The 26,522-nt window shown below is 39.3% G+C and overlaps 1 protein-coding gene across 1 annotated transcript in view; it reads left to right on the top strand.

Moving 5' to 3' along the window:
• Positions 1–26,522, top strand: part of INPP4B (inositol polyphosphate-4-phosphatase type II B) — a 497,007-nt gene that overhangs the window by 36,674 nt on the left and 433,811 nt on the right. Inside the window, exon 3 of the mRNA XM_054201960.1 lies at positions 11,232–11,339. The gene's annotated coding sequence lies outside the window, so the exon portion shown is untranslated. The remainder of the gene's footprint in view (positions 1–11,231; positions 11,340–26,522) is intronic.

Genomic DNA, 26,522 nt, shown 5'->3' with positions numbered 1-26,522 from the left:
ATGCAATGATGTATTTCATGGATCTTATGCAGTTGGCTACAGGAGCATTCCACTTCAGATAGCAAACATATGTTTAGGGACAGAATTATACGATAAAGCATAGGGCTGCTAAATAAGAATGTTTGCATTGTTCAGTATCCTATAATAAAATAGGGAAAATAAGCTGGAATAACATGACTGATCTAATTTGAATTTACTGCCAAGAGATGTTCATAGATATTTCCTGTAATGTGAATCAAATAATGCTATAAATCAGGGACTATAAAAGGTGAATAAAAGGAGCCTAGGTCACACTTCAGTGTTTTGTGAAGTGTGTGAGCTCCAAGTTGCTTCTTCAAAAGAAAACACCTGAAATATTACCTCAGTTGAATTAATTGAAAGTCTCTCTAAAGCAGTGTAGCATTAAATTTGTTTTTAATTTCCTAAATTGTGGGGTTTATGCATTACATTTGAGCACATCCCAAAAGTTTGATCAATGAAGTAGCCCTAGGGTATTAGGAAATTGAGATATTATATAGCTAAAGGAAGGTGTATGCAAAATGCCTGAAACTTCAAAATGTAAAAGGGAAGGGATAACTTTTGCAAACTTACCAGAACCGGGAAGTTACTCTACCACAGGCACTGAAAGATTGTGGTAGCATGACCAGTGATGAGTAAAGCTTTTTGAAATTGAAAATAATAAAACCTATTCCCATTCCTGCATGGGTCGCAAGAACCTGAACACATTAGATGCTTAAACACAGCAGAGAGTTGTCTTTTCTTAAATGAAAAATTGCTTTGCAGCAGAGAAACCTCACACAAAGTGAGTTTATACTCCTATTTTCTATAAAATATGTGATTTGTTTTATGGTCATTTTACTTTATTGCTTTCATATGGATTCTTGTAATAAATTTTCAGCATTATTTTTAACAGTAGAGTAGTAAAAAATAGTCATAGAATCATAGATTCATAGAATGTTTTGGGTTGGAAGGGGACTTAAAGGTCACCTAGTTCCAATTCCCCTGCCATAGGCAGGGACACCTCCCACTAGACCAGGTTGCTCAAAGTCCCATCCAGCCTGGCCTTGGGCACTTCCAGGGATGGGGCATCCATAATTTCTCTGGGCAACTTCTTCCAGTGCCTCACCACCTTCACAGTAAAGAATTGCCAGCTCATGTTGAGCTTGTCACCCACCAACACTCCCAAGTTGACTTCCTCAGGGCTGCTCTCACTCCATTCTCTCCCCAGCTTGTATTTGTGCTTGGGAGTGCCCTGACCCAGGTGCAGGACCTTGCACTTGGCCTGGTTGAACTTCATGAGGTTTGCACAGGCCCACCTCTCAAGCCTGTCCAGGTCCTTCTAGATGACATCCTTTCCCTCCAGCATGTTGACCTCACCATACAGCTTGGTGGTGTTGTCAAACTTGCTGAGGGTGCACTCAATCCCACTGTCCATATTGCCAACAAAGGTGCTAAACAGCACCAGTCCCAGTAGCAACCCCTGAGGAACACCACTTGTCACTGGTTGCCACTTGGACATTGATCCATTGAGCACAACCCTTTGAGCGCAACCATCAAGCCAATTCCTTATCCACAAGCGCTCCATCTGTCAAATCTGTGTGTCTACAATTTAGAGACAAGGATGTCATGTCAGACAGTGTCAAATGCTTTGCACAAGTCCAGGCAGATGTTGTCAGTTGCTCTTCCCTTATCCACCAACACTGTAAGACCATCATAGAAGGTCACCAGATTTGTCAGAGATTATTTGCCTTTAGTGAAGCCATGTTGGCTGTCACAGATCACCTCCTTATTTTCCATGTGCCTTAGCATAGTTTCCAGGAGGATCTGTGCCATGATCTTGCCGGGCACAGAGGTGAGACTGACTGGCTTTTAGTTCCCTGGGTCTTCCTTTTTTCCCTTTTTAAAAATGGGGGTTGTGTTTCTCCTTTTCCAGTCAGTGGGAACTTCACTGGTCTGCCACGACCTCTCAAATATGTTGGATAGTGGCTTAGCAATAATATGGTTGCTGAAATGATTTATGTTTGCATATGTGTATGTATTGTATGTTTTGACAATCAAAATCATTATTAATTTATTACCTTAGATAGAAGGCAGCTGAAACAATAAATAGAAACCTTATCTGAATGACTTTATCACTTTTTAAAAAGCCCTGAACACAAAGATGACCAATCAAGGGCATTTACAGAAACACACCCTTTGTCGAATAAAAATAATTATAAAAATATAATAAAATAATACAATTTTAATAAAACATGATTATTATAAAGAAATAACTGTAATAATGGGAAACTTTTTCTGACCATCGTTCTTTCTGTCCATGGGATGCAGGACTAGTTTCAGGTATAAAACAGAAACCGTTCTGCTCATATCTAATGCCAGCGAGGTTCCCCTGATGTGCAGCACAGCCCTATCCCACTTTTCCCTGCTTTTGGTACAGATACTGTGCTGCACGTAGGCTACAGCACCTTTCTGCCTACCGAAGGCTGCCTGTGATGAGGTTCTTCTCTAGGGAAGTTGGTCCATTTTTCAGTGTCTCTTCTTTGCAGGAGCCCAAAGGGGATGGAGCCGGCCAGAGTCTGGATTATCATTTTAGACACTTCAGTAAGAAAGAGATGCATAGAGTTCCTGCTATGATATACAGCAGGGATCCCAGATTTAATTGGCCATATGTTTTGACCGCTGTGATAGATTACAATTAAAACATGGTAATTTTTACTGACTTGAGCAGTCAGAGACAGTCAGAGACAAGGAGTGAGCTTTCTCCACATGTGAAACCTTGCTATGTGGTTAGGCAGGCGCCTTTCCCGGAGCTTCTCAGCTGCCTGCGGTGGGCTCTGACCCCCTGCCCTGACCACATACTTCTGAGAAACCACTTGGTTTTGCAAGTGCTGTTAGAAACAAAGCCCTGTACTGACCTCCCACCTACGTTTTTCTCCTGATCATTTGTCATATGCACCAAACTGATGGGCAAAAAACCCAAGGCTGGGCTGTGTAGGCTGGCTAGGTACATCCAGTGGTGTTATTTTAGTAGAGTAGTGGACACAGCTGTGGAGAAAGAGCCTTTGTACTCAGTCTCTCCCCTTCCATAGCAATCTCTGTCACCAGCAGCCTTTGATCTACCCTTGATGCAAATGCTTTTAGGTTGTAGCACATCTGCAAGAAAGAAGTGTTACTATGAAAGGGATATTCCATTACATTATACAAGCTATCATTTTTCTCCTTCTTTCTTATATCCCACAGTGGAAACCATCTACTATGAATTTGTTACAGAATTCAAAAACCTCTTGCTAACCAGAATCCTGGGTTACTGTGAGGAATGAGAGCAGAGAGGAGCCTGTTGCAAACCACTGTCTGGGAGGGGATTTCTATTTTCACTGTTTTGGGCCAACTTGCTGTGCGTATTGACATGTTATCAGTCACATTTGCCATGACAATCTTCTTCAGATAAACCTTTCTTTCCTACAAAGGAAGGGATTTGATATCTTCAGACATGCAGGTTTTTTGTCCTTCACAGAAGACATTTAAGAACTCACAGCTTCAAGTAATGGAATAAGAGTCTACAGTAAGAGTCTAGTAGATACTAAGATGTGTACCCTTTGCCTTTAACCACTTGTTTTACATTAAAATGAAAATTGAATTACTATTGTGTGGACTTGTAATTTAATTTTTTTCAATATGCTGTGCATTTTCCAGCCTCTGTAATAGTCATTGTACCTTGCAGAGCTCAGAAAATTAGTTGTTTCATGCTCAGGAAACCACTTTTGTGGTAGAGGTGCATCTAAATAAAGACATATCTGAGTCACACACATTTACACTCTCTTCTTCTTGCATAGAGGCATCTTCTTGCATCTGGTCCAATTTGATTGCATTTAAACTTAGTTGCTGATGACTATTGTTAGAACAGGTGAAACAAAACCTGTGGCTCCTGACTTGCTGGCAAACAGCGTTCAGCACTGCTGTGCTGTGCTGGCTGGACAAACTTGTGCTCTTTTACAGTAATTGAACTCCAGTGAGGGGAAAGCCACTCAGTGTAGAGAAGTGTAGGAACCCCCCTGCAAGGTGGTCATCATCATTTGTTGGTCCTTTGCACCTCAAAAGCTCAAGCCTGAAAGTCTACTTTTCTACTTTTTTCTTTTCTTATAAACTGAGCCCAGTACAAGAAAAGCATCTGATTGTTTGGCAAGTATGCCAGCTGTGCAGGTATGTGGCACTAACATACACGTCAGAACTTGTTAAACAGTTTGCTTGCTTAATACATAAAGAAAATCCCCTCAGGAAAACCATCTTAGTTTTTACCTGGGATTTGAATTACTGTTGAGCTCAGTCCTGTTGTCTTTTCCTTCTTTGCTGAGGCGAAACTCATGTTTAATTCCTACTTAATTTGATGGGCATTTGATCTGTTTAATCAATTTGAATAAGGAAGGCAGGATTTGGTCCGGTGACTTTAAAGAACAAAAGACTCCTAAAATCTGTAACCAGTTTTGGAAACCAGTTCCCTGTAGCTCTCAGAATAGACCAACAAGTATGATACTTTGTTTCAGCTTTTGGATGTCACTGGATTTTCTTAGTGAAAGTAAGGGTTAGAGTATCTGAAGTAAAATGGTGCAAAGAAGCAGTGCTGTTCTTCATAGCCCCAGTACAACTATTGCATTAGCAAACTTTCCAATTAACCTATGATCCACAGCTTGATGATGCGGTGATCACTCAAAGATGTTGCAGCTGTCCCAGAGGAATCTAAAGTGTCTAAAGTGCTAGATGCATTTATCACAGACTCTACTTTCCCTCACCATTGTAAGTTCATTCTCCATCTGCATTAATGGCTGGTTTAACTAAAATGCATACTCAGGCTGAGTGGTCTCTAGAAAATCTGACGATAAGTGAAGAGAGCCTCTATGGTGTGGGGTGCAAATGCACACATGGTAGCTGGTTTAGTTTAGAAATAGCTCATGCAGAAATCGATATACAAGTGAGGCAGAAGGTAGGTGTCAGATGAGATGAATAATCTTGTTCACCTGCCTGTACCCCAACACAAAATCACTAGCATACTTGGCTGCCAATCTTGCCTCTGTTCTTAAAAGATTTTGATGCATCATTAAGCAATCCTTATGTGTGAGCTACCAGCTTAAGTCAGCATTTGTTTGAAGAAAAACAGGCTGCTGGGCTCCACTTAGGCATTTTTGTACTCCAGAAACTGCAGCAAACAGGGGTAAACCCCCATATTTGTGTCTTAAACTCTAGCTTCCTCTTAAAGGAAGCACATAATAAATGATGCACAGTACAAGAAAATGGGATGTTCCCATTTGGCACCGCTGGGCTGGGTAGGGGGCAGAGACAGCGCACGGTAGCCCTCTCTCATCTGGCACTGGTGTTGAGGGCCAGCTGGCGTGGTGGCGAGGTAGCCAGCAGTGCCTCAGACAGAGCTGAAGCAGCGCTGTGTGCCCAGGGACAAGGGCACGCATTGCTGTTCTGCACCCCACCTCATTCCCCAGCCACCACATGATGGCAGGGAGAAGCTTACACCCAAAAGCAAGCAGTCCAGCTTCTCAGCTTTAGCTTTAGCTGAGAAGCCACCTAGTGCCCTTGACTGAAACAAATGAAACACTTCTAGACCTGGTAGTCTCTGGCATTGGATAACAGACAAGCAGTAATACACATCTTAAATAAAGAAATAAGCTGATTTTTTTTTTCTAAAATCCTTACTGGTGTAACAGATCTAGGATGTTGTATTCTCCTTAAATCTTTGCTTAATACTTACCTCCTGTCTAAACCATTTGAGTAAAACAAGAAAAATTTGAAATATTCAGGATCAACTTCAATATTAATTTTATTTTTTTTTTTGGTGATGAAGCAGGCACAATCAGCCATTACCATGTTAAAACCTGCTATTTCTCTGACATTTCATAATCAGTCCTTGAATCATCTGATCTGCCCAGGGAAATTCTTCCAGTATTTAAAATCTAACATTGCAAACATATCAGGTCACAAAGATTGCAGCCATCTTAACTGGAAATCACCTTTTGTATCAATGTTTTTAGTAGGGATCACAATATATCAGCTTCTTAATAAGAAATTTGAAGAGTAGTATTCTCAGACCAGTGAGTGGCGTATTGAAGAACATTTACAAATAATTTTTGCTCCCCTTCTGAAACTAAATTCTGCTGTTCAGAAATAGCAGACATTTTTTTTAATAGGTCTAGCTTTATGCAGTCTTTTTGTAATTAAGGGCCTAGAAACTGCAGAATGCTATGAGCCAAATTATCCCTGATGCATATTAACTGATGTAATCAGAATTGCATCAGAGATTAACTTGGAGCTAGTTTTGATATCACATATTTCTGCAGCAAAAGGTAACCTATTTGGGTATTTTTAAATTATTGAAGTTACTACAGAGCATCTGTTAAAGATTATTTTTCTCTTTTTTTGTTACTATATTATTTTTATGAATATTACAAATACTATTGTCTTCTTAGTAACACATATAGCATGCAAGGAAGTCATATTCACTGTGAATCTGCATTGGGTGAAATTTGGACCTTGGAACTTGGAAAAAATAATTTAGATCAGGGATCCTATGATGCTAAAGACATGAGCTTTGAAGACTTACAGCTAAAATAGCAACTGTGATGATGCATTCTTAATTCCCACCAAAAAGATCAGCAAATTTAAATCACTTTTTGCCTTCTTGAAATTCAGCATCTTTTTGTCAAAGAAGCTACCAGGAGAAACTAAACAAGTGTCTTGGAATGCACTGAGTAGTTTAAAGGCCTTCAGGCTTTCTCCAGACAAAATGATTTTCTTAATTCACTGGGGAGTTTACAAGCAGCTAAGAGGTAAATCCTTTTGAGTTCAATGTCAAAGCTCATAAGATACTACAGAGTGACAAAAATTAGTTTGCCTTTTCTGTTTTGAATATGACAACATAGTAGAAATGGTTATAAAATAAAAGTTGTGAGGTGAACATGGATATCATAGGAGCATGGACAAGGTACTGAGACCATTGTTCTGGTCAGTGTATTAATTGTATTAATTCTCATACAATAATCTGTCATTTAGTTTTAAAGCAGCACCTCTTCTGGCTAAAAGCGTAGATCTAACAAATAGGACAAAGCTCATGAGTGAGCTAGTCGATTACATAAATGTAGAGTATTTTTGTAGAGTATAACTACCCTCCATTCAATAATTTCACTGTTCTTGATTGGTAAGCTGTGTGCTCCTCTCTGGAAGTCCCTGTGTGGCATGGATGGAGGAGACAAAGTAGGATCCAAGGGGAGACAACAATGACTTCTCTGAGCACTGAAACTAATGAAGTCTGGGTTTCAATCATAATTGGTTGATTTTAGCATAGATTTTAGGAGGTGTAAATTTAATGGGATGTTTCCCCAATTGTAGTGTCATTTGAAAGTATCCCAGTCTCTCTCTGTCCCCTACATAGATTCTCCAGTGTCTAATAATGTGTGAATGCATGTTGTTGCCTTTCCCTCAGTCCAGGCTTTGAGTAGGATTTCCTTTCTATTTGGCTGTCTATATTAACAAAACTTGTAGAAACCTTATTCACGTTAGATTAACTGTGGTCAGGACATGAAAATAGTATTGAAGGAATGGAATGGAAAATACACACAGAGGTACATACACACAGCTTGGTCTTGAAGACCAGTTTCCACATAAACCAATGTAACATACAAAAAATGTAAATAAAAGATAAGTTTCAGCCTATGGGTTGCATAGAAGAAAGAGTAATGTCCATAGTTCATGCACTGCAGGGAATCTGTGCAGACTACAGCCAAAACCTGGGACATGTGGCGGGACCTTTTGATACAAACCTCAGCTTTATCAAGACTGTGAGGAATTATGCACATTGAGAAATCCTGATTGCTCAGGTGTCTAAATTAGGGACATCTAAAGTGTAACGGGTATAACAGTTCTTCCCTTTGGCTCAGGTACCTAAGTTTCATTCCCCAAAATGCTGGACACAGCAAGGGATCTAGGGCTTAATGGAGGCACAGCCTAACAAAGAGGAATCAGGATGTGGCTAGGGCATGGAGGCACATCTGAGCCTCAGGTTAGACATAATTTAGCAGCGTATTTTCCCTGTAAAAATGGAACCACATACATCACGAAACCCGTTACAGTTTTTTCGTGTTATGTAAAATGAAAGTTGCCTGCCTGCTGTAAGTTGAGCTTTAGCTACTGTTGGCTTTCTGAAAATTCTCTTTGGTCTGCCTTTGAAAGAGACCTGCAACTTGCTGGTTTATATTTTAAAGCAATACATATTTTTTTAGCTACTTATTTTACAGTCTGAGTTAGTGATGATTCATTCAGTTTGCATTTCTAAAGCATTTTGTGCTGAAATTATCACCAAGGTAATTAAATGTTTGTTATCAGGCAATAAGAAAACATAATAACCTTTAGCAATTATGGAGGCCTTAGAACCTGAAGTTGAGATCAGCTAGGAAAAGAAAAGGTTGAATTTAAAGAGTAACACATTTTCTTGAAATACATTATTGCCTCTGTGCCCCATTTTAGTAATTACATTTTGGCTAAAACTTCTTTTTCGTGATAGCAATATTGTCAATATTGTTAGGTTGAGTTCCTTTACTATAAATTTAATATCTTATTTAATATTCCAGCTTCACTACATTTGGATTGGTTTATTGTATATTGTATTGCATGCTTTAGAGAGATTTCTGTGACAATTACGATAGATCTGCGTTGAAAGATCAATTATTCTTTTATGATTCTGCAGAAAGCGGTGTTGCATGTTTATGCTTTGCCAAAGAATTCTATCAATTTAAATATTGAATTATCTTAACAAACAGTACATACAGTATATACAAATAATTTCAAAGTATTATATTTACATAAAATTTGTGTTAACTATATATATGATACATAGTTATACATAGTATATGCTATATAGAGTATATATAGTATACTATAACATACTAGATCTATGATAGATACTATACACACTACTATATATAAAATATACTATATATGCATTCTATATAACTATACAAATGGTTAACAGAAGAATCTACCATTAAAAGTTTGCATATATTTTAGTATGTATATTAATTTGAATTGGAATAGAATTTTTCTTGTTGAAGGGAGCATATGCAGACAAGCATGTTTTGTTAAGATGCTCCCAAATTTTTAGTAAGAATTTAGTAAATTTAGTAAAATGGAAACAGTTGAGAGTATGTCAGATAACTGAGTAATGTATTTCCTTCAGCGCAACCAGGTGGATTTCAGCAAAAGATTGGATACAATAAGGGATGATGCAATATTTTGCCAGTCCCTCCTGAAGACCAGCAATTGCTGACAGAGTCTTGCTTCTGGACTGCAGTGAAAGGGGGCATCTGCCTGGGTGCTCAAACTGATTTAGTCCACCACTGACTCATTTAGACTGTGCTAAGAGCTAAAAGGTCCATCTTTTGAATTGGTTCTGTACTGGTGGCAATTTGTTCAGTATTTTGGTATATGCTGGAGGCATATTCGACAAGGGTAAGATCATATAACATCTTCCCTAAACAACAGCGTGGTTCGTCTGCTGCTGGAAAAGGGAGGTGGTGGTGTGTCTCAGCACCAGAGATACCTGTGGTGCCTCTCAGGAGAGTCCGTGAGTTTTATGTCCTTCAAACTGCCCTGGCACCCTCCTGACACAGACTGCCGTAGCAATCTGCTATCTGCTCTCTGCATAGCTACCCAACCCCACCAGCACAAACCTCCTCACCAGACTTTCTTCCATGGGCAGAGAGTTGAACCAGTTAATATTGCAGTTCCTCATGGTAAAGGTCTATCTGTGACTGAAGTTGTTCTGGTTCATATCTGGCTGCAGTTTGACTCAGAAACTGGTTCAGACTTATTCCCATTTTGAGGCAAAAAAAGGCAGTCCAGAGCATTTTGAAGTTTGTGCTTCATTCAGCTCCCTTATCAGAGACTCCCCAACAGCTCCTGCCATCTCCAAGTAGGGAATGAATCTGATCCTATTTTTTCTGGCATTGCTATATCAACATCTGATCCTCTGCTGGGAAAAATTGAAGCTTGTGGGGCTATGACACTTTACATTAGCAGGGAGTCTGAAGCTTTCTCCTTAGCTACAAGGAAAGAGGTGGAAAACCCCATAGGGAAAAAGGGAGAGTGAAGCAATTCATTTGCAGGGCTTGGCATACAGTTAGGAGAAGCGCTACTGGGAGGGCTGGGAAGGTACTGATTTCAGGTGCCTTTCTCAGCTTCCTCTGGATGCCAGCAGCAAATGAAGAGGTACTTTGGACTAATGTAGATTACTGGGATTTTTTTTACCTTGTAATGCATATTTTCTTCTGCTCAGGAGTCTTACCTCCCACGAGGGCCTTGGCTGCAGGAGACTGCCTCTCACACTGTCCTGCCTGCCGTGTACTCTGGTGGCAAGCCCCTGTCCCTGTCCCTGTCCCTGTCCCTGTCCCTGCCCCTGCAGATGGGCTGCTCCCTCCTGGCAGACCCTGCTCCTGGTGCCTGCAGCACAGCAGTGTGAGTGCTGGTGGATCCAAGGAGAAATCCCCCCATGACAGCCCCTCTCAAGCATGAACTGCAACAACTCTTACTCTTGAAAGTCAGTGTGACTCCCATAATTTATTCATCCAAAGATGTATTCATCCATCCATTATTTATTTGCGTTTGTTTTACTACTATCATTACAATTTCATAAACAGCGGCACAGAGAGAGATGGGAAGTTAAAGACAGAGGTAGCTGCTGGACAAAGGCCCTGGGCTTGCTTCTTCCCAGCTGCGGACTGCCTCCAGATTTTGTGTGAAGGCAGAGCACTCAACAAACAAAACTTCTCCTCTCTCCGTTCCTTTCATGAGGTTGGTGGAAATCCTTTGTTTCACCTAAATTCCTCTCTGTAGTCATTTATGTTCAGTTAATGTGATAAGGACACTGAAGCATACCAATGTGGTGGGGAGCACTGCCGAGTGCAGAAGCCAAGAGGAAGGCAGGGCTAGATGGGGAAGAGATGTCTATGCCACAGGCCCACCATCTCCCCTTCTTGGTGTGTTTTGGGGGTGCAGGTTTTTGTGAGCAAGAGGAATGAGCTGGTTGAAAGTCTACTTGTACAATGAATAGATTTAGGTTTACTATTTCCATCTGTAATCCAGTGTGGGGATTACAAGGGAAATGGGAGATTGTGTTGAAAGAAGTGGGAGGCAAATCCCGAGTAGAACGTCACCTCCTTGGCATCCTTCCTCTGCAGGCTCGACTACCCATGCTGGGAGAGATGATTCGGAGTGATCGGTTTCCTGTGGTGGCTCAGCCATGGCAGCTGACTGTCCCTACATGCTCCTCACTAATCACCTGCAAGGTAATATGCGTTGACTTAAACTGCCTTCATGATTAAGGTGTGGAGAGAGAAGTTCAAATATCAGGTACATTAAGGCACAAGATTGAGAGCCACTGGGTTTCCCATTAGGGAACTCAAGCCGTTCTGTAGCACAGGGCTTTTTGCAACATGTTATTGACTTTATAAAAGCCAGAGCAGCTTTGTTGTGAGTTCTGCCCTCTAGACCTCCTTCTTTCAAACAATATACAGCTCTATTGTAAATCAATGTCCAAAACCACTGCAGCAATACTACTTTAATCTGGAGGGACCATTTTGTAGAAAAGGGATGTTTCTTTAAAAAAAAAAAAAAGTATACAGAATTTCCTAAGGAATCATTTTGAGCCTTTGCAATCAGCCAGATTATTCACTTCATAGCACAGAAACACAGATTTGTTATTCAATTTTTCAAAGAAAAAAAAAAGAAAAGAAAAAGATTACTACTTTACTCCTATATAGAAGGAAAAATAAATTGCCATGGAATTAGATGGTGGCATATAAACGTTTTATGTAAATCAGGAGAAGAGGTTAAGTAGTTGTAAAAAAGCCTTTAGCTCTGGGAAACATGAAAAGTGGACTGTTTCAGATCATATGTGCTCTGTATTTTTAAAAGGACAAGTTATCTGTATCTTTGTTTAAAACAACTGGGGGTTTTGAAATACATGAATCCAGCAAAATGAAATCAGGGTCTTAGAGATGAAAATTTAATCAGGAAAAAGAAAGCCCTGAATAATACATGGAAATGTCATGGATATTTGAACCTTTTGTTGCACAATATATAGGGTTGTTTCTTACAACACAAAAAGGTTATATTCTGGGTTTTTTTTCCTGAGGTTAAGCACAGGTGAGAAGAACAGCTGTGAGATGGAGGAGCAGAAGTTACCATCCCCTATTCTCTCCTCAGTAACTGTAGAAAGTGTCTTTTGCTGATTGTCCTTGCTAGTCATGGATGAACGCATAGGCCCCAGGTATGGCAGATCTGGGGCATGGTATCTAAATCTGTGTATTTAAATGTGTAAGTGACCAAGAAAAGGAGGTTTTAGACACTATTCTCTTACTTGGGCATCCACACTAATATCCTAGATACCCTGGCTAGCTCTGGATGCAATAATCAGCTTATTTCCACATTGTTTTAAAACAGAAATACTTGTAGTATCTCTTATGTTGAGGTAAAAGCTATGGCCAAGGATGTACCATTAGACAGCAAGACTAGTAAGTGGCAACAGTTTCCTTATTTCTGTACTTGTAGGATGCAGAGGAAATGTACACATTTGCCATTTGGTTTAGAAATGCTGTCCGGAAATAATATTCTCTCTTTGGGTATTATGCATGTTTTGGAACTATATCGTATTTGTTAAGCATCAATAAATTGTTAAGTATCACATAATTCTTCATTAAAACAGTGTAAATTTGGGTCAGTTTCCCTCACACACACATCATAACATAGAATGTAGACTGCCTTAAAATATTTATAGTATTGTGCTGTATGATATCTTAATGCAATCCCTGCATTTACATTTCATTTAGCTGTTATCCTGCCCTTAGGGAAATCTCTTTTGCCCAAGAATGCACACTCTCTGTAACAAATAGGATCATAAAATCTCCAAAAAAATTGAACAGTGATAATATTTATAAAGGGAGGAAGTATCTGTCAGTTCACCATTATCAAGAATATTGACCTAGAGAAGCGTTTTTGCACCTGATTAAAACAGTTATTAAGCACTTGGACTCTGCATATGGTAGCAAAACTTTTAATGAAAAATGAACAGCATATTTATCACATAGTGTGATCCATTGTTGGAACTTTCTATAAATCAAAGGTCTGTGACGTGTCCATAACAATATCTCAAGGCACCTAATCCCCTGTGGTTTAGATCCCCATTAGAAGATCTCTGATCACCTCCTGTGCAGTAAGACTCAAGCAGTTAAGGGAATCTGGACCATTTTATGATTCTTCACTAACCTCAGAAGGTGAATGGCAGTTTCCAGTGCTCTAGGAAAAATAAACCAAAATAATCTCTAGAGAAATAAGTATTTCTGATAGACTCACAGTTAAAAATGAGGGGAGCTTTGTCCAAAATTGAAGTTCAACAGAAACAAGCCGCATGACTTGAAAGTGAATGAAAAGTGGAAGAATAGTATTTTGATCAAGGCACTGACCTGAGGGTAAGCACAGGTTCATGTCTTTGCTCTGCCACAGACTTCCTGCCTTCACATCTGCTGTCTCTGTGCTGTACTTTACTTTGTTTTCTATGTACTGAGAAAGACCGCATTTAAACTGCATGCTGCTTGGGATGGGGCAGTCTCTGTCTTCTGCAGAGAAGTGGCTAGTTCAGTGAAGGCTCGACCCTGTGGTATCGTGTCACAATGGTAATGCTGCACAGGTTGGCAGAAGCATATCTCAAGCGAAACATTTCTGAATTTGGCATCTTTGCAAGAGTGAGCCACAGTTTCACTGCACAACACAACTGCTCAGAAGTTTTTCAAAGATTTTTTCTGTTGGAAAGAGCTGTCTGAAGTGAATTAAAACATTGCAGGACAATGTATCAACCTCATCACATTCTTTAAGGTGCTTTAATGAAAACATTTTGCTGTGGAAGGGACAAAAGAATTTCTTTCAAATTTGCCGCTTACTCTTTTGCACCCTTAAAGAGAAGTTTGAGTCTTATCAGCTCTAAGTATTTTATAATATGTTGGTTCATGAAAAATAGGGAGCTTTTTGACATTTTGCCTTGACTTGTATTTAAAACAAATATAAAAAATCTTTGAATTTCCTCTCTAACGTATGTCCTACTTTTCAACCAACGCTACTGCATAGTGTCCACTGAGATCACCATTTTAATAAAAATGCCTTCAAAGCATTAATTCCACTGTTATTAATTCAAAAAACCTCTCAGAAGTTCAGTATTCATAAAAGAAAAATCTTCTTTGGCTCACCGATATATAAATGTAATCCTTCTAATACAGCAGCACTGAATAATAAGGAGCGAAAAGCTACAGATCTAATTACTGGGCATCACTGGCTCAGGAGTCATAAAAACCTTGACTCTGAATAAACAACCCAGACTTCTATTATTAAAGTATAACAATTACTTCTTGTAGCAAACAAACCCTGTATCTTCTTATGATAAAGAAATGCATCTTTATGAAAAGATTAAATCATCTGATTATGTAACAGCATATTTGTGGCCTAAAAATGTCCAACCAGAACCAGTCCTGCTATCACTGATCTTTACACTGAATTCTAATCAGGGTATGGTAATGAGAAAAGGAGAAGAGAGCTGTCCCTCAATGCAGTTTGAGAGACAGGGCTTGCTGACTTTCCTCCAGGGAAAGGAAATTTCAGACATTTTATGCCCTGCTCCACAACTGTCTGTCTGAGAAAAAGATGTGTAGGGTGGTGTTTTCAAAAGTGCTCATCATCTGGCTGCTTTCAGTAGACTCAGCAGACTCAGCTCTTTCAGGGGAAACTGAGCTGGACCACTGATGAGAGCTTTCTGAAGCCCTTCCTTCCTCTGCTGTCCATGGACCAAATCACTCCTTCCCATAGCAGAATGAAAAAAGAAACGATTACAGGAAAGAAATATCTAGATTGCTCCTTTGCATTATTTCTTTTTGTTGTTTTTGGAATTGTAACATGCAGGAAAAGAGTTTGCATCATTAACCTAAGAAGCAAATGAGTGAAGTGGTGTTTTCCCTCAGAACCAATGGTGGATGTAAGGAGAAGCCGTGTCTCACAAGCCTCTTGGAGTTTTCTAAACGTTCAGTTTAGGGTGATTGAGTTGATGCAGTCCACCTGGGTTTCCAGGTTTCCAGAAGATTTTGGGTTATGTATAAAGTCTCTTAATGAAACCAATGGCATAAGGGGAAAGATCTTTGCGTGGGTAAAAAATTATTTAACAACTGTTATCAGGGGATAGGAGTAAGTGAATGATTTGGCAGTGGAGAGAGCCGGTGGAGAGTTCTGCGGGATCAATGGTGAGATCTATGCTGTGCAATTTATTCAATCTGGGAAATGCGATGAGCAGTGAGATGAAAAACTTTGCTGATAATACTAACCAGTTAAGAAATATTGGTGAAAAATCCCATTATCTTATTAACAACACAATGGCAATTGGAATTCAATGTAACTCAGTCGTAAAAGGGAAAAAAAAAACCCTATGTTTACACAAACTCTGTGTCTACTAGTGACACTCACTAGAATGAGATCTTGAGTTTGTAACAGACAGTCTTATGAAAATTTCTGGTCAGTGCCCAACTGCAGTCAAAAAAAGTTAATCTAGAATTAGAAATTGTGAGGAAAAGAACTGAGCACACAACAGAGAACCATTTCCCACCTTTGAATACGGCACACTGTTCTGGTCCCTGCGTTTCAGAGGATGTAGGAGAACTGGAAAGGTTCATAAAATGTCAACAAGCTTGTCAAAGTTATTGGAACAACTCCAGTTGAAGGCAGGATTAAATAGATGGGAATCCTTCAGACTGAAAAAAGAGATGCCTGAGGTATGTAAACCAATGAGTGACATGACAGAGTGGATACTGATTGATTGTTCACAGTTTCTTCCACTACAAGAACAAAAAGGCATCAAATAGAACAAAGAGAAGACAAATTCAAAACAAAGGAGATGGTTTTCATGCAATCGGTAACAGGCCTGCTCAGTGCCCAGGAACCAAGTCTGGTTCAGGAATCGCCTGAGCTGCCAAAGGCTGAAGGGTAGGAGAGACACGGGAGGTCCATGTATGTTCATCGTGTTCCTCAGGCATCCACGTTTGACCTTGGGTGGAAACAGAATACTAGATTAACTGGATCTTTTGTCCAATCCTGTATGGCTTTCTTAAGTTCTTCTGTAATATTATATCAGTAACAGGTCAAAGCAATTTCTTGTTGCAGGCCATGCTATGTTTGGAGGTTCAAGCCAAACCTATACTGAGAACAATATGAATCTCAAAGCCTTTCTGAAGCTCCTCTGGCTAAAATATATATCCAGAGCAATTCACAGAGAAATCTTTGTCTAGCAAACAAAGCAAATAAACCCTGGCATGTCATCTTGTGCCTTGGAGAGTTTCTGACAGACCAATATTGAATTAAAATGCTTAGCCACAATTTGCTAATCATACAAAGTTTCTGCATACTTTGACCCCACATAATAGATAGAGATAATACAGTAGAGACCATGCTGTAATTTGTAAATCTTCCTGTGTCTTGGCAACAGGACCGAATATCCCAAGTCACAGATTTGTAGCAATAGGATGCATGCAATAAAATTGTAACAGTTAACATTTAGGTCTGGATTGTTGATTACTGTGAAGCCGCTTTATACATCAATGGCACTATAATGGGGGAATTAAAGTAAGTTACCCTTTTACATCCATTTAAGTCTCTTTTATGCTGCCAGAGCAATGTAAAATGGTCTTAGAGTAGTGAGCAGCAGGCTGTTCCAGTTTAAATCTGCTGTTGTTCGAGAGAGGTAGTCCCTGCCCATTTTATTTCAGACGGGAAAAAAGTACGAGTGAAATGGTAGGAGAATAAACTTGTCACTGATGTGGCCCATAAATGTGTGCTGCAGAGCGACTTCCTTGATCTTAGGTGACAAAGAAGAACAAGTTGAAACAAATGACACAGAAAAATGTTCTTTAGATTTGAGCTGTTTCAACAATAATTTGTTGTCCATCAGACTCATGAGGCTTAACTAATGCTTTGTGAACTATATCAAGTAGGATATCCTTTTTCTTCAAATATCTTTTCCAGTTGATTAGCCTGTAACTACAGTGTCTCTTGGGTAAGCTACAAATTCTAGAAGCCCTAATAAACTGACTAACCAGTAATCTGTTCCCACGGCCACGCTGCTTTCACTTTTGTAATTCAGGGGGGTTATTCCTGTCAGTATAATTTTTCTATAAAAAGAGTTGATTATTCCCCACCAGCTCTGTATTTCACCTCCTGATGTAAATTTTAAAATTAGTGTGGTACTACATGTATCAGCTGAATTCTGCATTGAAAACCAGGCCTCCCCTTGTAATGACTCCACCAGGCCAGCACAATAGAGGTAACCAACAGAGTTGCTTTTTACACATTTTTGGCTGGTTTTAGTTTTTAGATATATGTTGTTAAAAGATATTCATTAGCTGAGAAATATAAAACATCTTTTTTACTGTGACATAGGTGTGCAGTACCATTTTTTGTGGGCTTTTGGGAAAGCAAATAACAAGAACTTACCTCTAACTGCAGTAGGCTATCAACATAAAAATCAAGCCTTGCCTTAGCGGTTCTTCATCCTACCATGGTGTGCAACAATAGGCAAAGCTTTTAGCCTGCAGAGACTAGGCGGAAAGTAATTCTCATATATAAGATACAGGCACTTTCATTATCATTAGCAAGCATGCTGGATTATTCATGAAAGCCCCACTTACAGATATAAGCAGGCATTTGCCATTTATTCCTTAGTGTAATTTAACTCAACACATCACTTTTTATGTTAACCTTGTGGAAAGTATTTTGATCGTAATTGGGTTTTTTATTAACACATTACTAAAACTCTGTATCCATTTGCATCTACCCATCTAGCACTGGGTTGCAGAGGCATCCATCAGGGACAATGTATAAATGCCTATTTTGTGGGAAATCTTGCAAGGATTACCTAAATGAGGAGTCTGGATTTAGCTGGAAGTGTGTAGGGAGGACAGGCTCTATAGGGCCACCCCCCTTCAGCAGAGACTGGGGAAACTGTGACACCCAGCTTGCAAACACTGCTCCAGACAAAAGAGCTGAACTGGCTGAAAAAGCATGTTTTATAGGAAAGGAAGTGTTACTGTCAGACACCATTCCTTCCCAGGCTCCTCCTTCCACAGCGCTCCTCTCCCTGCTTCCTTGGGACTTCTCAGGAAGTCGCAGTGCAGAGCTGTGTCCTGCCACCGCTGCTCCTGGTCCTCTGCTACGGTGCCACTGATCCCCTGCATGTCCAGGGGAGGATGAACAAGGTGAGGCACTACTTAGCATGACAAAGGATGGCAAAATTTGCCTCCTTGTCCTATGATCTCATCTCCAAAGAACAGGTTGAACAAACTGGTCTTTATGTAGTCATTTATGTCATTTTAATTAAGCATGGTCAAGTTACAACATACCAGTAAATGTTTAGCTGAAGAGCAAATAAAAGGAATACTTCATAGCAAACTTACCTTGTTTATTTCGATGGGACCAGGAAGGAACAGAGACATTAGAGGAAAATGATTTGCCTAGTTTTTATGTTAAAGAGGCAAAAATATATTTACCTCTTTGAATTATGGTCAGTGAGGCAGCGGTAAAATGAAGTGTTGTCTATACTTGAAATCTGGTGGTTTGTGGTAAGGCAGGCAGAAGTGGGTCATTTCTATTTTGCCAAATTAGAGGAAGACTCACTCTGTTGACTGGCATTTTTCCTTGACTACACAACTGCATGTAGTTATATGTCTGTTTTTTTCCTATTCATAATATGTAACGGTAACTCAAATCAAACAAAATGCACTAAAAAGTTTACACCGTTAAAGTGATAATAATCAACTAAAAATGTTCTGCTTAGCATTGGTCTGCTCAGCACCATTAATGGGTACATACTTCAAGATGGTTGGATGTATATTTTTTTGAGTTTTATTTCTTCATTACTGAAAAATAACTTCATTTCTAAAGAAATTAAATAGAATGCCCTAGAAATTGCTCTAACAAAACATTTATTCCCACTAAAGAGTCGTGTTATTTCTATGAGATTTTTGACTTGTATTATACACTACAATTCTCTATTAAACTGTACAGTATGTATAAAAATAATACCCCAGGGAAGTTTTTAATAGTTTATTATTCCATGAACCTTTTCCATAAAATGCTTTATTATTTTTTACACACTTCCTCTCACCTCTCCTCTTCTTGATTGTTCTGCCTAGTCCCATATCTCTTCACTATTCTAATAAATGCCAGTCACATCAAAAAGCCAGATAAATCAACGAAATCATCAATTTAGAGCAGAACGAAAAATGGTGCTGTAGAAATACGCCTCAACAAGAGGCAGTGAAGGTTTGCCTAGGTTGTTGTGAAGGGAAAAGCAGCTTCTTGGACGTGGTTCTTCACCTGGTAACTAGAATGATCTCTGTATAACAGCCTTATTTTCTTCACTTTCTATTCTTCCTTGTCTTGGCTCCTACGCTGAAACTGTTATTGTGGCAATAACAGACATTTATGTTGTTTGCGCTATCATCCAAATGTGTGACATGATTAGCGTGCTTGCAACACGACAATATTACAATGTTGTTTATGGCAACTGCTGGCTGGGAAATCGTGTAGAAGGGAGGGACACCCCACACTGCAGTACAGCTCACACCGAAGCTGAACAAGCTGCTGTGCTCCTCCTTCATGGGGGACAGAAGATCGGTTGCTTTCTCTCTCAGCTTGTTTCTCTCCGAACTTCTTTTTGGATTTTCCTTGAAAATCCGATGAGGAGAAAATAAGAACAGTTGAAGTGGCATATATAAACATTGCATTTCATCTTGAAATGGTAAATCCTGCATGCTTGAATGTGAAGCAATAAATATGCCCAGGCTGAACATTTTGATAGACCCGCATTCACAGTAATGCAGGGAAACCAAGACGGGTTTCATGTTATTTCAGATTTTTGAAAGGAATTATAAATATTTCCTACAGCCATTATGCCATCATCTTATATGGGCCAAAATTGGGCCATCATCAAAGGTAGCATTTCTGCTCAGTTATGGGTATTTTAAATCCCTGCCAATATTTCTGAACATCCACAAATATAATTAAAATAGGTATTTCAGTCCAACCACCAGGTGCAGGAGATGACAATTGGTTTTTCCCTAAATCCACCATTTATAAAAAAAGAAAATTGTTTTTCTTTACAAGCTGGTTTTGCTGTAACACTACATATCAGAGATTTTAGACTACTACTTTATCTGGAGATGGTTTGTTTTTCTTGCATTTTTAGGAGTTTTGCTTGATTGGTAAATAAAGGAACTTCAGGAATGTATTTCTTATTTTATTGGAATGTACACATAGTGATTCGATTGCCTGGATATATTGCACCACAGAATGCAATAAATATTTTTCATATGCATACTACCTGATCTCACAGACTGGAAAATGGCATAAACAAAACGTCAGGTGAGAAAAATGCTAGAATGCGTGTACCCAATCAGCGACTACAGGTTTAATTTCAAAGAAACATTTTGACATGTTTCCTGACATTTTAACCTTTTTATTATTACACTATTACCTTTGTTAACAGCACTGTAGTGGCATGTGGATTTATCCGAGTACCATTTCCAAACAGCAGACTTGTTTACTACTGTTCTATACACCATTTCTTCTAGAAATCCTAAAGTAAGAGGAATAAATGCCTCAGTGCCGATCAGAGTAGATTACATCTGTGCTGAAATGCATAAACTTGGTATCTAAATCAACACTACCATGTTTTGATAGTATTTCATGTTATGATAGCTTTTTGTATTCTCTTTTCCAACAAACATAGTTACAGAAATTGTACTCAGAGATTTAAAGCATCCTATTACATTTTATACAAAGTTTAACAGCACAGTAACTAAGCCTATAGTCTCAGGGAGGAATCCCTTGATAAGACTATGGTCATTGTTTTAATCTTCCATCTCCTTGGTTTATAACAAGTTTTGTCACAAGGAAAATATCGTGCACCAGAATGCATCTGGCAAGAAAGTGAAGATGCTGTTGCCAATAGCTGTTCAGGTAATAAATGTCAATGCTAAATGAAGGACTGCAACACCTAGAAGAGCATCAGATCTTATTGTGCTTCTCAGTCCTTGCTCAGATTATCTCTGCAGTCATATCACTTTCCCAAATTTTGATATGATTGCCTTAATGTCAGCTATACAAAGGAAAGTTTCAATCTACAAGAAAAATAAACATTTGAACAGTGAATGGCAAGAAGCCCTGACATACTTCCACCTTCCTTCATGAAATCTGTTGTCTTATACTTCAGCTCTCCTTGCTTTCTAAGATTTAATATGAAAATGAGCATGAAAAGAAATCCATTTCTGCAGGTGTAATCAAGAGAGACGGCATTCAGCAGTTTCCTTTAGAAAGTAAAGCGCTAGTGGCAGCATGCGATAGACTCAAGCTCTTGGAGACTCATTACTGGTAGCAATTTCATAGGCTTTTTCCTTGTACGCTGCTGTCCTACTCTCACCTCTAATTGTGAAATGCTTGTTCATTCTCTGTCTTTTAACCCCTGCCCTCGTTAAGGAGAGGAAAATGAATGGCTAACTTAGAAGTAGCATTGTGGTATAAATGTTATCCAGTATATATGTTTCCTTTCTAGCCAGTTTCACATGCAGGTTAATTTTGTTCTTCAAGCCACAAGGGACACCCTGTCTTTTGCTGGCACGTTGGAGCTTATTCTGCATGTCCTCTGAGCATGGCAGAGGTGAACCAGCCCTGACTCAAGGACTCTGTTTAATCTATACCCATTATTTCTTACATCCAATAAATGCTTGGAAAAAATTTCTCATCTGGGGGGATTATTTCCACCTAAAGGAGAATTTGTCTCCAAATACATAATATACAAACCCAGAATTCCATAGTTCCAACATAGTTTTTTCTTTGCCATTGTTTCTTCTCCATTTTTTTTTTCTTTCTTCATTTAAAGTAAATTGAAAGCAACCTCCTCGGGCAGACCACTATTTGGACACAAAAGGCAGGAAAGGTAAAGCATATGTATATCCTGGAATGAGATTTTTGGGAAACCCTAAAGAAAATCAGTATTTGCCCCAATATACATTGCAGTAGGAATATAAGTATTCTATGAGAACCTGAATTTCTTTCGACTGAAAGAAAGAAGAAGGAAACGTCCCCCAGATTCCCGTGGCAAAGGTTGCTGGGCAATCACCCAGTGGAAGCCAGCGTTTGCTTCACCTCTTTTACTCTACCCTTTCATTCCCCACAAAATGTTTTGAGGTTGACTTGAAGGATTATTGTCTCTCCACAAAACTGCCCCTGTGCCCTGTGCAGCACAGGCTTTTCTCCTCCCTTGGCCCCAACATCCTAGCAACATCAGACCCTCTAACAGGGGCTGCTCGTACGAGCTCTGAATAACGCTAGAGAAAAGACAAGGTAGCCACAACACTTGTCACACTGGCCTGAGGGTGGAGGAGCAATGGAGCATTTGCCTCTGATTTGCTGCCCACCCCCATCCTTCCTTCTCAGCTCATCTCTCGCTCCTTCCCCAGCCCACACCGCAGCGTTAGGCGACTTGGTTCACGTTTCCTGAGGTTCTGCTGTGTAATTTTAACAAGAAATGCTAAAGGTGCAAGGTAAATCCCGCCTGTGATTGGTTGGCAGGCAGTTACATAGACATCTCTTATAGTGTGGGTGAATCCTGCTCTCAGTCAACTGCTGTAGTTTCAGAATAGTTCAGCTGGATCCAACAGAATTTTTCTGAATTTGTCGCAGGAAAAAAAAAGTAAACAGGCTCTGACACAATGTATGAAATGTAGATAACTTAAAACTTCTATAAGAAGCTGTATTTTGTATTTCTTTTCTTGCTTGACTTACAAGCAATATATCTGTACACCAGTTAATCTCACTTTGTCCCTAAAAATAACAGGGAGGAAGTGGTTACAGAGTTATTTTACATATTAACACCATCTACACTTGCTAAAATATTTTTCCAGGAGCATGTGATGTGCTTTTATAACTCTAAAGTTAACATCAACTTAGCAACTAATGTTAGTTAACTAGTAAAAGAGACAAAAAAAAAATAAAATGCATGAATGCAAACATTGTATTGTAATGGATTTTTACTTTTAATGTGGAAGTAAGTTACCTTTTATTAAGTAGCCTTTACAAAAATAGTGGTAGACAGTTAATTAACCCTGAAACAATTGAAAGAGTATTTATTCTGAAGACATTTTTCTATAGGCAGTCAACCAAGCAAATTAACACACTCTGGAGTTACTGTTACTTACCTACTAAATATATATTTTTTTGAGAATGAACAAGAAAAAATGTTTCGCTCTAACTAGATGTGCTATATAGCTATCTGCTCTATGTGGACACAGAATCCTTTATTTTTCATGATATCAGCAAGATATTAGAATGTTTGCAGACAAATACATGAAGCATAGAGCTAAATATTCTTATTGTTGAGCTGCAGAAAGAGGTCCTAAAACTTCATGAGAGTAACTCTGCTAAATTCAGTGGGATACTGCATTGCATGTATCAAGATGACCTAGATAAAACTCAGGAAGGAGCAGGGTGTAGTTCTTGAAATCAATCTACTGCTAACCAGAGAAGATGAGAGATATTAATTCCTGATAAAAATGGGCTTGACTTCTCACGTGACCTGACACATGACTTAAATTATTTTAAATATGTTCATCTGAAAATTAATAATAATAGTACTTTGCTCTTGTGTAGACTTTGTTGGTTGAGGATATTAACTTGTGCTAAGTGCCTCAATTAAGGCCAATCTGTCCTAGGCATGGAGAGTGAAACAGGCAACAGTCTGAGAAAGACTCAAAGAAAATATGGTTCCTTCCTAAGCTTTGTGACCCGTTTTAGGCCAGCAATTCCATATGATGCCACTGTCTCCTAAGCTCTTTGAGGCAATCTACTGCCCTGCGGCACACAAAGGAAAAGAGTTTCCCCCTGACACTTCCCCAAAAGTAATGAATTCTTCTTGGTCAAAATAAGGGACATAAGGCAAAATGCTTTTTTATACCCTGAATGGCACACAAGTGCTGAAAGGTCAGTTATAGCCTGGGCCCAAATCTAACGGTAGCTTGTAAGGTCAGTGAGGGAGATTATAGCTATTTTACAAGTAGGTCAGATCCAGACAAATTAAATGAAACTCTTAAAATTATGCAGCAGGTCTGTGACAACGCTGGAACTAAAACCCACTGTCCTCACCATCAATCACCAAGTACTAATTATTTCCATTTATTTCATTTATTTTACAACGCAAGGCAGATACTCTTTCCAAACACCGTGGAAGAAACAGACCTTGGCCAGCAGAATGTACGGCCCACTTTAAGCAGTGAACATCATTAGCTCTTAGCCAGTCGATTCATGTTACATACAAGTTCCTACAGGACAGACAGGGTCAAAATCCAAAATATATCAAAGATCAGGAGATGAGAAGTGAGGGGCATAATCAGCTAGGCATATATTAAGCTCTCCAAAATATTCTTTGTATTAGTGTTTTAAATTGCAGTACAGTGAAAAGAATAGACCATTAAGCAGTGATGATTTTAGATTAAACATTTAATTTAGCCTAAGACAGGCTGCAATATCATACACAGACAAGAGACTGCTATTTTTGAATGGCATCAAATTGTGAATTGAACCACGCTGGGTAGGAAAACGCTGCAAAGGGTTTTGGAAGTGATTGCTCATCTAGGTAGTAAAATATATCCTTTTTAAAGTACTGCTGTGACCAGTATAAAAAGATCAGGGGTGAAAGTCTGCATGTGGTCTGCCAACATGTAGGAAACAGAAGGAAAATCATTGTCCAACACAGGCCTGGGTGCCTTGCAGGTACATGAATAAGCCAACACAAAATGGTGATAGAAAGTTATGCTACAAGTAAAACTTCTCAGAAATCAAGACGGCTGTGATTTAAGTGTTAGCTGATTAGAACAGGGGCTAGCAAATTTTCAAACAAGGGGTGTTAGAACTGTATTTTTCTGTCTTAAATTAGAGGAAAAGTGTGACAGCAGGAGCTCAGTAAAAGCTCAGCAAGACCAAGAGGAGGTTTCCTCTTCAAGAGATGAGATGTTGCCAATTAGCTGACTGGTGGCATCTTACCTCTGTGGCAGACAGACAGAAGCTCCCTGCTTCTGGAATTCCCATGGAGCTGTGAGCCAGCCCCTCTTTCAGATGTCTCCCTTGAGATGCCGTACCTGCATCAGCCAGCAACGTGCTATTCGAACCTGCTTGCTCGCTGACTTGAACACTGGATATATCTTATGAGTCCTTGATTTCGCCTGTCAGTATTTGATGTAGTTAATCTACTTTTGTTGTCAATGACATTCCCTTTGATACACGGATGAAATGCGGTGAGAGAAAAATGCATGCTGGAAGCTTTACGTTAGTTTATCTGAGTGAGTTCCCCAGTGGTTACTCTGCAGGGATGTGAGGGGGTTGGAGTGTCGTGGCACAGGGCATGAGGTTTGCCCACAGCTCTAAGGTTTTGTCATTATACATGTCAGAAATTCAGCCAGGAGCCGTGAAATTTACCACCTCAGGCTTTATTTATATGCACCATGCCCTGGGAAAATGGTCAAGGTCTATGTTAAAGGCAAAAATTGCTTCAGAAATCTGCTGCTCAACAAGGTAATGGACTTGCACAAAGCACTCCCTCTGTTATCAGCTCCACCTGGCACGCAGGCCTGGACCGCTTTCCAGAGCAAGAGGGAATGGTCAGTAAATGGAAGAAAATGCAACTTGTAAACAGTATTTTTCTATTTGCATTCACACCTTATTTCTGAACATTCTTCTCAAGCTCTAGAAACCTGCTTTTATATGGAAGAGTATCTATTAAAGCTTCAGCTTAGATTATTTTGTTTAGTTTTCAAGTGTTTCGTTTTCTTTAGACAAGTGTGGTATCTTGTTGTGCTCCTCTTGCTATCAATTTGCAGGGTATGCATTAGAGGATATATGTATGCAGCTGTAAAAAGAAATACATATTAAATGAGAACGGAGTTCACATAATCATTTTATCAAGCTACTGATGATAAGGTATCCTATCATCACGCTACTTCAATCTGGCAGGCATTTGTGAATTTTCAGTTTTTTAGATGTTGCTCATCTTCAACCAGCTGCCACAAATGGAGCCAAAATCTATTTCAAAGGAGGGTGTGAACTACTGTGTGAACTACTCCACCAAAAGCACTGGAAAGCTCTAAGGGCTTGGTTTTCTATCGCATCAAACCTCTTATTTTTCACCATGCAAAGTTAAAAAAAAAGAATTCCATCATGGTTTGAGAGAAAGTTGTCTTCAATATAATGTGATATAAATAATTACCCCAGTGAAGGGCAATGCAAATGTGAACTCAACTCTTTTCTGCCAATTTGTCCCTTTGGAAAATGAGAGAATTGGGAACAGCTGGCCATTGGCAGGGCCACTCTTCTTGTAGGCATTGCTATCCTAGAGG

The sequence above is a fragment of the Rissa tridactyla genome, chromosome 5 (genome assembly GCF_028500815.1).
Source record: "Rissa tridactyla isolate bRisTri1 chromosome 5, bRisTri1.patW.cur.20221130, whole genome shotgun sequence".
Lineage (NCBI taxonomy): Eukaryota > Metazoa > Chordata > Aves > Charadriiformes > Laridae > Rissa > Rissa tridactyla.
This window is presented reverse-complemented; position numbering and strand designations above follow the sequence as displayed.